Source organism: Lygodium microphyllum, chromosome 28 (assembly GCF_053477565.2).
Source record: "Lygodium microphyllum isolate KBCC chromosome 28, Lygodium_microphyllum_v1.1.10, whole genome shotgun sequence".
Taxonomy (NCBI): Eukaryota; Viridiplantae; Streptophyta; class Polypodiopsida; order Schizaeales; family Lygodiaceae; genus Lygodium; species Lygodium microphyllum.
The window spans coordinates 76,331,550-76,343,087 of NC_141162.1; the positions used below are offsets into that span (position 1 = coordinate 76,331,550).

Consider the following 11,538-nt stretch of genomic DNA (forward strand, 5'->3'; position numbering starts at 1 on the left):
AAACAGAAATAACATCACTTCTTTGTGGTTCTATGAAGAGTTTGGAAGGATGAATAGTTGAGGATGGTTGGAATGAGAGAGGAGCTTATGTAAGAAGGTCATATAAAGCCACATAACATAGGTTACAATATGTATTTAGTAGTGGAATACTTTCCATTTCATTTGTTACTTGAGAGTGCTAGAGTCTTCCTTAAAGTCTATTTAAAAATTGATTACCTTTTTTTGTAAAAGATCTTTAGAAACATCAAGTTTTTCACTTGGATAAAATGTTACTCCATCTTTAGATTTGGGAATATGATTGGTCTTTCCATGGAGGGGCAGGGGGTTGTGTTTTTGGAAAACAAGTTGGGAAAGGGAACCCTAATATGATGCAAGGCTCATGTAAAGCAATGATAACATTTTCCAACAAAGATATAAATAGCATCATAATGGAAAAAGAGAGGGGAGAGAATCATAATGTGACATAAGCTTCCCCTTTAGATAGTTGTAAAATCAATCTTCTCCATTCCTTAATCTATTTGTGACGAGAGAGAGAGAGAGAGAGAGAGAGAGAGAGAGAGAGAGAGAGAGAGAGAGAGAGAGAGAGAGAGAGAGAGAGAGAGAGAGAGAGAGAGAGAGAGAGAGAGAGAGAGAGAGAGAGAGAGAGAGAGAGAGAGAGAGAGAGAGAGAGAGAGAGAGAGAGAGAGAGAGAGAGAGAGAGATCCATACTTCTTGAAAACAAGTAGGGTAAAGGAACCCCAATACAATGTAAGGATCATGTCCAACAAAGATATAGAGAGCACCACAACGGCAAAAAAGAGGGGAGAGAACCCTAACATGCATAAGATTCCCCTTGAGATAGTCTTAAAATATACTATTGCTAATCTCTTCAATAGCCAAGTTGCCCCATGCAAACATGGTGTAGCTTGAGCAACAATTGTCCAATGAGCACAAAGGTGCTAAATTATGTTGCCATTGCATATTGAGCATGTGATCATCGCAAGCATGTTGGAAATGTTCAATATGTTGACATCTTGAGCATTTCCAACATCTTGAACACACCCTTTATAATGATAATACGATATTGTTTAGCTTTTATAAGATGAGTTTTTGGTTGTGAGGCTTATGCTTGATGATACTCTAGCTCGAGATAAACCTCTTTCGTTATCATATAAGTTTTGATTTTGTGAGATTACAACAAAGAGCATGGTTTCACATCAACATGGAAGCAATGATGGACAATTGTAAATTAGTGCTATATTTGAAAGAATTTTATAAGCATGGTAATAGAACATCAACATTAGAAGAGTTCAATTAGTGGTATATTTGAAATGAAATGATTTTGTAAGTGATAATAGAAACATTTGAATTAATGTGTGTGTTATTTAAACTAAGTTTTAATGTATGTGTTGTTTAAACTTCTTTTATTAGTTTTAGCACTTTAAGTCTATCTAACAGAACATATAAAATTGGCAAGTCATGTAATATTGTTTCTCCATGCCATTTCACACATTACTCTCACAAATACTTGCTTAGCAATATGAAACAAATTTTAATGATCACGAGGGCATATGACATGATTTTGTATGCAAGCCACAATACTAAAATAGAATACATGTGTGAACCCTTTTGCCACATGAAGCATCTCTTAGGAAACAAAGTGCCCTAACTATTAGTAAGACCAATGTGAAGCATCAACCTAACATCGATGCGAAGAACCATAAGAATCTACGAGCAAAGAGCCTAGTTTTCTCCCTTAACAACATGATTGGGGTCTACAGATTATAAATTTTACCTAAACAACCTTATGATATCTTTATTTGAAGGATGGGAGCCATCCTCCTCCTCAACAAAATGGATAAATCTTCCTTTTGTGCTTTAGTGTAAAGGAAAAAGTACAAGGGCCTTGCTCACATCTCCCATGTAGCTTGCCATGGAAACTTTGTAGCTTCAATATCTCAATCATTTGCATATACCCTATTTGACATGGCTGCTCTCCAAGTAGATTAGGCTAAACTAACGTCTTGGGTATGTGTTCTTTAACTAGACAAGATTAACCTTGCATCACAGTTAACTGTAACAAGGCCATGCAACCTATTCGCATAGTTGCATGTCGTGTTTCAATTCCTATGAAGACCACGCCTTTAGCCAAAATAGACCTCCATGTGAAGAGCATGCATACTTTGATGGAGCCACCTACATTTAAAATGATATTGTTTGTCGATCTCACAATGCCTCCCTTACCCCCACTAATATCATAGTACCTCCCTTACCCATGTCAACCAATAAGTTCCTCAACATGACTATCCATTAATTCCACCCTTATATATACATATTTATCCCACATTTTGAAGTTTTTGAAGAGAGCATCAAGATGAGTGCTTAAGCTTTGTTAATGCTAAGCGTAATGGAGGAGATTTCAGCTTAAAAATGATGTTAGGATTGTGAATAGAATTTTAAGGGTGTATTTTGATAAAAATCAAGTAGAGCTAATTCCAATGTATAGATCACCTGGATCTGATCTATGATTTCAATACTATGATGTAAAATTGGTATCTCAACATGGTGTTAAGCCTCTACGTTAAAGAGTGGAAGCTATGGTGGAAAATAGGTAAAGAAGGTGATCAATAACTTGACTAATACTAATAGATCCGAATAATGAAGTGTGTGATAGAACAAGAGTGTGCTTGATGCAAAGCAAAAAGGCCTAAGGAGCTCCAAAATTGGAGACTATGATGATGCAAGAGTCATCCTAGGGAGCCACAATGTAGCTCTCACACAAGATGTGAAGAAATGAGCCTAGCCAATAATGAGTATCCTAAAGCCCTTGATAAAGCTGCACTTTACCTATAGTAGTGTTTGTTTTTTACTAGGATGCCCAAGAACTATCTTCCATATGTTGTAAACTTGCTTTCCCTTAATGCAAAAGCTTATTAGAAGATGTAGTGTACCAATGTGGGGATATGTATAATGGAAAAGATATTGCCTTACATAGGCAAAAAGAAGCTAGCCATTAGTAAGTCAAGTCTAAATGTGCATATTTTTGATGAGCACTATTCTTGCCAATGGGGTTGCAACCCAAGTGATTTGAGCATTTAGATGCGTACATAGGTATGCGAGTTCAAACCTAGGATATATCCCTTGAGGTACCTATCCAAGCTCTAGTCTTAGACCTCCAAAGAAGCAATCTTCTTAAGTTGTATCAAAATTCTAAAGAAAAGTTATTTCCTTCTAAAACATCACACCTTTAGGCTCGGTTCAGACTGTGCGAAAGGCCACATTTAAAAACATATGTATAGGCTTATGATGCCGACGTGTTAAAAGGGGATTTGTCAAGATGATTTCCAAGCGAAGATATACATGTCCAACCTTAATGTACCGGACAAGGCCCATTAGCTTTTTGGAATAAAAACAAGCTACAAGATTTGAACCCCTATCTAGATTGTGTGGGTTTTACGTTGCCACGTAAACCAACAATCCAAACAAGAACTTGTGAATTCTATGGCCAGCTGTTAAATATATTCACACACAATACAAAGAAAGCGTAATCCACACAAGCATCCATCTGCCATTGTTTGAACCGGGCCTTAGTATGGTTGAAGGGGAAAAGGAACGGCTATGTAGCTCTTTTTCTTTGGAATATGTGAGAGATGTCAAAGATTGCCATCGACACCTCATATCCAGGCCCCAGGGTGAATATTCAATACCATTGCAATCGTCACCCCATGCGATATTCAAGGGGGGGCGGGGGGGACGAAAACATATCATCAGAAATCCTTTGTGGTGGGACCCGGGGCGTGAAGCGAGACCGAAAGGAGCAACTAGGCGGCAGGCTGTGGTGTAAGCGAACTTCGAAGTCGTGACTCGTATGTACTATGCTATGCCCAAGGGACTTATGCAGGACACGTTTCATCCACGGACCACCAACTCCGAGTCCCGACTTCATTTCGCTGCTTCTTCCTTTTCTTGGCCTTGGTTGAAGCTGCTTGTTTGTCCGTTGGAGGGAGCTATTCTGACCAATGACCATGACACAGAAGACACAGCACAGGCTCTCTCTCTCTCTCTCTCTAAGTAATGCAAGGTCCATCCATGTGCAAATCCTTCTCACCTTGTTTGCTTTGCCTTCCGATTGTTATTGTTCCAATTTGCGCTAACACAGCCGCCCTTCCCACGGCAGAACAACAGTTTGTGCCCTCTGTCAGGCCATCCTGTGGTGCTTGCGTTATCATCTTCCACGGAAAGAAGATCGTCTGTTTCTGGTGCTTCCTTTCTTAGAGATAACCCGATAACCCTACATTCTTCCGTCTGTCTTTGTTTATCGAACCAGAGGTAGTAGGGAACCTTGTTTTAGGACATATATCTGGAGCTGTCGATCCTTCGTCCTGCAGATTCGGCAATGGAGTTTCGTTCTGGCTGGAAGGAAAAGGTCAGAGAAGGAGGTTCTCTCATCCAAGTTCCTCTTGAAACAGGTTCCAATGGCTGGTCTTCTCCTCCGGGAGATTTCTTTCAGGTTCGCGGCGCTAACTACTTCACTAAGAAGCACAAAGTCTCCGCTGGTGAGTGTCTTTTTAAGCCTCTCGGTGTAGACTGGCTTAAGTCTCATGAAAAGCTTGATCATGTCCTGTCGCGACCTGACAACCGAGTCATGCAAACTGTTCGACAGTCTCAAACAGATGGAGATTGCTTGAAAGCTTTTGTGTTTGCAGTGAACTTGCAAGTTCCTGGAAGAGATCAACACAGTGCAGTCTTTTACTTTGTTACAGAAGAGTTGATCCCTCAAGGTTCCCTGCTCTATCGTTTCATCCATGAAGATGATGCATTTAGAAATAGCAGATTTAAGCTTATTAACAGAATTGTGAAGGGACCTTGGATAGTGCGGGCAACAGTCGGAAACCATGCTGCTTGCTTGCTTGGAAAGGCCCTCACATGTAATTTCATGAAGGGATCCAACTACCTGGAAATTGATGTGGATATAGGATCTTCAGCACTTGCAAGTGCCATCCTGCACCTTGCGTTAGGTTATGTGAACTCTGTAACTGTGGATATGGCTTTTTTGATTGAAGCTCAGGATGAGCAGGAGCTTCCTGAAAGGATTCTTGGAGCTGTTAGGATTGCTCAAATTGAGATGTCATCAGCAGTCTTCACAGAGAGCCAACATAATGCTCCCATTCTGCATCAAACCCCAAGCAATGAATCAACATGGCGGAAATTTAGTAGGAGTATTTCTCTTCTTGGCTATGGAGCAAAGCCTGCAAAGGTTGATGCTGAACATGGCAAGTCAAAAGAAGATGAAGACTAATCTGGTCTTTCCGTCTAACCACATACTCGAGCTACTGTATTGCTCTAAGGATACATGCTAAGAGTAGTTGTCATGCCTTGAGGAGGGTATGTTGGGATGCAATTTTGCGAGATATACTTGCCCTGGCATGCCCTGAAAAGCCAACTTGATTAATGCCTGTGGAGATGCTTGGCCATATCAAATCATCCACCATGTGTATCTTTTATTGCCTCGTGTAATAAGTGAGTGCCTTACTTTGATATGGTTTTTCAGTGTACCTTCCTTATGCTTTCAAAGTAAAAGAGTAGACGTGCAGCCATTATCAACTGACATGTAACTATTATCTACTGTTAAATGAGTCTAGGAGTTAAGTGTTAGAAATGCACAACTAGTTATGGAACATTGTTTGTATCTGTTTGTGCTTTTTGCTGTGAGTGCTGAAGTACCAGGTGCAAAGTACAAAGTTCCATGTGTACATGCTTAGCATTCATGTAGTAGGATGTTGCAGCATGTAAGTACTGTTGCGCACTCTGAAAGACACATATCAAAACTGTGCTTTTGAACGTGAAGAAATTTGGTTGGAGAGCTTTATAGACATGCCATGTTAAATTTGGCATGCACTAAATGCTAATGCTTTTTTGAATCCCATATGAAGATTTGGTGTTTTCAGAAAATTAGCAAAAGACATCATTAAATTCCATGCATGGGAGTTCCATATTTCTAGAAGCCTTGTGCTGGTACTTCACAAAATGGTTCTGCAACTTGCAATTAAGCTTCAATAGTAAGGCGTTCTGCGCTATCTGCCAAGTCATGCAAGTAGATGTTGGTTGAACTTCGTTTTTTATTCTCAGTCACCTTGAAATAAGGCTGAAAGAGATAAGGACACGCTCAACTTTTGAGTCAATTGCTGGGCCAATGTAGGACATGGCAATGGTTCCTATGTGTACCCAGAGTGTGGACAGAATGGTTCTAGGGTGAGGTGGTATGTCCATAAGCTTCAGAGAGCTTGATGATGGCCCCAGTTTGTCGTCATGTTCTAAATTCAAACAAGCATGATCCATGCTATGACAGGAAGGATCTGTTATTCATCTAAATTCATGTATTTACTTTTAGCCAGTGCATCTCAGGGGATTTTCTTAGCAACACATAAAGGTGTTTTGGGGAGTAATTAAAATAGCATGCGTATTTAGTCAAATTTGTCAAGTTATTTCTGCCCCTAGGTCTTTACCTTCAAGCTGAAGCTTGACAATAAAGAATCGGGATGCCTGGTGAAATGGGACGTTTTATTTGAACACTACTGGCCCCTTAACGCATGTATCTTTGTTTTGTGTGTAACGGTATCATGTCTAATCCTCCTGACAAAATGATAAGAGTGGAGTTGGCCTGTGGAGGGTTATCGCTGTTGCTATTCTATCTGGAAGTCGGCTAAAGTGCAGTGGGATCACTTGTGGCTGTTGCCTGTGTGGTACTGAAGAGTCCTTGACACATTTTTTGGGACGGCTGTACAGCCCAGAATGCATGGATGCAAGTCTCACAGCATCTAAAAGTCTCTGGTGGGGAACAGTATCTACGTAAACTTTGGATATTTGGTTGCTTTGGGTTTAAAAGCAATATCAAATCTTCCACTCCTTCAGGTTATTCGCTTTCCTCTCACTATGGGAGGCTAGGAATCTGGCTTGTTTTATTGGGAAGATATAGCAGTTTCTTGGTCTGAGATTGTACCAAAAGTCTTTGGGTATTGGGGACTTTCTTTTAAATTGGGGCATTTGGCCCAGAGGAGCTTGACACTCTCCACAAAGCCTTGGCAAATGCCTAATTTTGTATCTACTCGGTATTATTCAATACATACTTTCTCTTTTCTCATCTAAAATAGAGAATTGATATGTTGGCGTTCTTGGGCATTTTAATTGACTTAGTAGCAGCCCTTAAACCGAGCTTTATATCTCTTTTGTGTGTAATGTTGTCATGGCAAATCCCCAAACCAAGATAGTAACACAGTGGTTGGAACTTGAACTTGTTGGATTCAAGTAGTGGATCACATTTAGAACAAAGTTAATCTTAAGATGCTTGCCTGAATCCATGACCATGAACAAACCTTCAAGATTTGTCCCAATGTTCTAAATCTTCATAGCTAGTCTTTGAACATTTAATCATTGCCTTCTCTCTCCACATTTGTAGGCAACTATTGATAGCCATCATAAGAATCCACCATGACAATGATCAAGTACAAGGCATCTAGTCAATTTGAATGATTGTACCTTGTGAGTTGCATTGGTCCAAGCAATTAAAAAATGTGAGGGCTCCCAATGCAAGAAACCATAAACCATGTGCCCCAAACGAGGCTTCTACACCATCAATTGGAAACCTTATAATTGATGTGGACCTCTCATCAGCATTCAGTTATGATTTGCACTTCGCTGCCCCTCAGCTCATGTGAGTGTTGTGCATAAGAAAACATCTTGGACCAAAGCTCTCAATTGGTGTTGTGTTCATAGTGGAACCTTTCGGTACAACTTAAAAATCATGATGTGGGTGACTCTCGGACATGAGCATTTTGTAGCGTGTCAACCTTGGGTCTTCTTTGAACGTGATACCACTTTCATCCCTATTGCCCTATTATCCTTCTTTAAGGTACTCACACTTGGTACAAATAATAATGCTAAAGTGCTCCAAAGGTTAGAAAAATGTGGCCATTGTTATTGCCCTTTTGCCCTTGTTGAAATTTTCTCTCTCTCTCTCTCTCTCTCTCTCTCTCTCTCTCTCTCTCTCTCTTTGTGCCTATTCTTTATTTGACATTCTTTTGAAACTTCATGGTTGGGTAGTGCATGTAGCATTCTTTGATTTGACCTATTGCTCTACCCTCCCATGGAGAACCTTTTGGATACCCAAACCCAATCTCTTCCTCATATGGCTTGACTTGCTCACCACTGGTGCATAGCTAGAGGCATAGGGTTTGTTGACCTAGCTCGAGTACCAAAAAGCAACCATAAGCCCCCCGAACAAGATGGTGCCTAGTAGCATGGACACCACTAACAAGTGCATCCAACTATAGTTGGGGAAATTGTTCTCTGAGCCCTCCATGACGTCTCATAGGCCACCACCCCCCTCAAAGACGTTCAATTAGTGCATGTAGGAGCTTGGCTGCAAAGCATTTGTGGCAGACCCCTAATACGGGCAAACCATAGCTTGCATGGTCCCATAGAACCATGTGCTCACACACATTATTCAAAACATGCTTAATAATTTGGTTTATCTGTTCCAAGTATTGCTCATGTACTACTCATTATTGCCAATTAGGCTTTCTTTGGGTTGAAACTAAGTGTGATTTAACTTTGTTGTAGCTTACAGGCTATTGTATCAGTGGTAGAGGATAACATGGAAGCATGTAGGTGGAAGTGTGCTGATGAAGGTCTCACCCCGTGTGAGATGGTAGAGAGAAGCATCGGTGAGGAGTATTGGCAACATAGGGGGAACTCTTCTTCTCCCCAAAGCTCTCCTCCTACCCTGCCCGATGAGAGAGAGAGAGAGAGAGAGAGAGAGAGAGAGAGAGAGAGAGAGCAGCCATGGCATCTTCTCTTTTCTCTCTATTCTCCTCTTTTTGCAATGGCTATTGTTGGACCTTGATAGAGCCAAACATGATCTTTCCTGCTAGTTTCACACACACACACACACACACACTCTCTCTCTCTCTCTCTCTCTCTCTCTCTCTCTCTCTCTCTCTCTCTCTCTCTCTCTCTGTGTCTCTCTTGTATAGGACTTTTCCATTGTGTTTTGTGTGGGGATGGAGGGAGGCAGAGGTGGAAATGGAGGAGGTGGGGGTTAGAGGAGTGAGTGTCATCTTGAGAAGCATCGAGGAGATCTTTCTGTTGGATTACAAGGGCAGACGAGTAGGCTAGATCAAGGCCATCACTTTAGGCAAATGAGCCCTCAAGCATTGGAGTAGGGTTTGCCCCGAACTGGTGCTTGAGATAGGTAGGTAGCGAGTAAGAGGGCATTCAATCTCTTTTGCAAGTAAGTTTTTGGGTTTTTGAGGTTTAGGCAATTAGGTTGGATTTGTTTAGGTGTTTGTTTGTGGCTTGGATGCATTTTGCTAAGGAAAAAATTAGGAAATACTGAGAAACAAACAATAGGGTTACTACTGTAAACAGGGAAAAATGGGGAGAAAAAGGGGCTTCAATGCATTAAGAGAGGAGAGAGAGAAGAAGGGGAGTGGAAGACTAAATAATAAGGGGCAAAGGGAGCAAAGGAGAGCTCATTTGTGCATTTAGAGTTGAGAGAGAGAGAGAGCTGGACATGTTTGTTGCAAGGCATTAGTCAAGTAAGGAGAGCTTCAATTCGTGCTATTGGATGCATTTGCGGGCTATAGGTGAGTCAGTTGGATTATTAACTCCTCATTGTTTGATTGTCGGGATCCCCAGGGACTAGGACGAGGCATTGTGGGCACTGAGATGGATTTTTGTCAGCTCTACACCCATTTTTACCGCCGTGTTCGCATTATTTGATTCCCAAGATTGAACCATCCGATTGTCCCAATGTCGTGCGATTTTCATAATCGGACACAATCGGATCATCCGATTGGACAAAACTTTGACCAGAGTCCAAAATCAAACAACCCAAAAATCAGATAGCTTGACTGTCTGATTCAGAAAAATCAGACTCGGACAACCCAGAATCAGACGTCCAATTCTAGGAATCGAACCAAGAACCTACAAATCGGATGGGAAAATTGAACACCAATTTCTGACAAATTCTAACTTTCCTGGACCCTATAGGGGCTAGGTCCTAGTTGTAGGAGGACATCTCGATAGATCCCCAAGTGAGTGAAACAGGACAATAGAGCCAATTGACTCGAGAGTTGAGACCCAACAATCTAGGAGCAACTGCAGTCATTGATCATACCCCATAGAGGTTTGGAAAGACAACCTGAACTTGCTACCCCTTAGACCATGCATTAATTGTGTAGTAGAGGCCTAGAGTGGACCACTGCGTGTAGCCACCACTTGTATGAGAGAGCTAGCATTAGTTGAAATCAATCAAAGGGAGTGTGATCTGCATTGATTGTGACTAAATTCACACACTTCATTACATAACCACTTACAGTGCACAAGGAAGAAGAGAAAGCCTGATCTAAGTCTAGTCTATCACTTGTGTGTCCAATTCATGTAACATTGCAAGTTGATTTGTATGACAAGGAACACACTAACGGGGTCTAAAGCAAGGAACGAATCCACCAATAGGAGCAAACCCTGAGAAGCTAGGTACGACCCGAGAACTAGGACCTGAAGCAAGCAACTGTGAATTGTCAAAGCAATGCAGAAGGGAGAGAGAACTGACACGATTAGGGACACAATTTTGCTCGATTTGATCAATCTGATCGACACACTAGTTGCCCAGGAAACCATCAACATGTTGGGAACCACCACCAATCCTATAGATAACAAGCTCGACTTGGGAGAATTCCTAGTCAACATTCAACAAATGATAAACCAATACGACCTGCAAACCAGAATGGTGCACCATGGTAGACCAGTTGAGGACATCATAGCCGATCTTGAGGAGAGAAGATTGGCAAGGAAAGCGCTGCAAGGCATAGCTGCCTACAACCAAGAGTAGCGAGCTCAGAAGCTGAGACAAGACATAGAAATGCGCAAGGTTCGGTGCGTTTTAGCTCTTGCCAATAGGACTAGGGTAGGACCAAATTCTGAGAGGGAGAGAGCATTAGAGGTTGATCCTACACTGAATGAGGTTCTCACGAAGCGAGTCTTAGACAATATAGCTACTATGAAGCAGATTGGAGTAGCCTTAGCAACTACGTTGCTAGCAGGACTAGGAATCATGCCAAACTCTAAGAGCCAAACCAAAATACCTACGGTTGCTAAGCAACTCGATAAGTATCAGCTTGGCAATGGCTCATATAGCTTTGTGGAGTAGTTCAAGCAAGTATACGAGATGAACGGCCTCACAGACCTTGCTCAATGAGCACAAGCTTTCGGACTTTATCTAGGAGACAAAGGACAAACGTGGTTTACTAGCCTAGATAATGCCAAACGGAATGATTTTAATAACCTCAAGAGTCTCTTCATCAAGAGATTCTCTGAAGAAGTGGAATACTCACAACCTCATCATTAGGTTGATGAATGTCAGCCAAAAGGATATCCGCGAGACTACATCATGCACGTGGGGAGTCTCTTTAATACAATCCCAACGGTACGGGAAGGGAAAGAAGCAAGTTTTTTGAGTGAGCTTTTGAGTGAGTTTTTTTTGGTAACCCCTCTATTCTT

The 11,538-nt window shown here is 41.4% G+C and overlaps 1 pseudogene across 2 annotated transcripts; it reads left to right on the forward strand.

Annotated features, from left to right (window-relative positions):
- Positions 1 to 3,825: 3,825 nt before the first annotated feature.
- Positions 3,826 to 5,517, forward strand: LOC148011622 (protein ENHANCED DISEASE RESISTANCE 2 pseudogene; annotated as a pseudogene). Of its 2 annotated transcripts, none has more exons than XR_015689386.1 (2): positions 3,826 to 4,060; positions 4,157 to 5,517. The product of XR_015689386.1 is annotated as a protein ENHANCED DISEASE RESISTANCE 2 pseudogene, transcript variant X1 (transcript). The 2 variants fall into 2 exon arrangements; XR_015689387.1 differs by having other exon boundaries at positions 3,826 to 4,050.
- Positions 5,518 to 11,538: the final 6,021 nt, after the last annotated feature.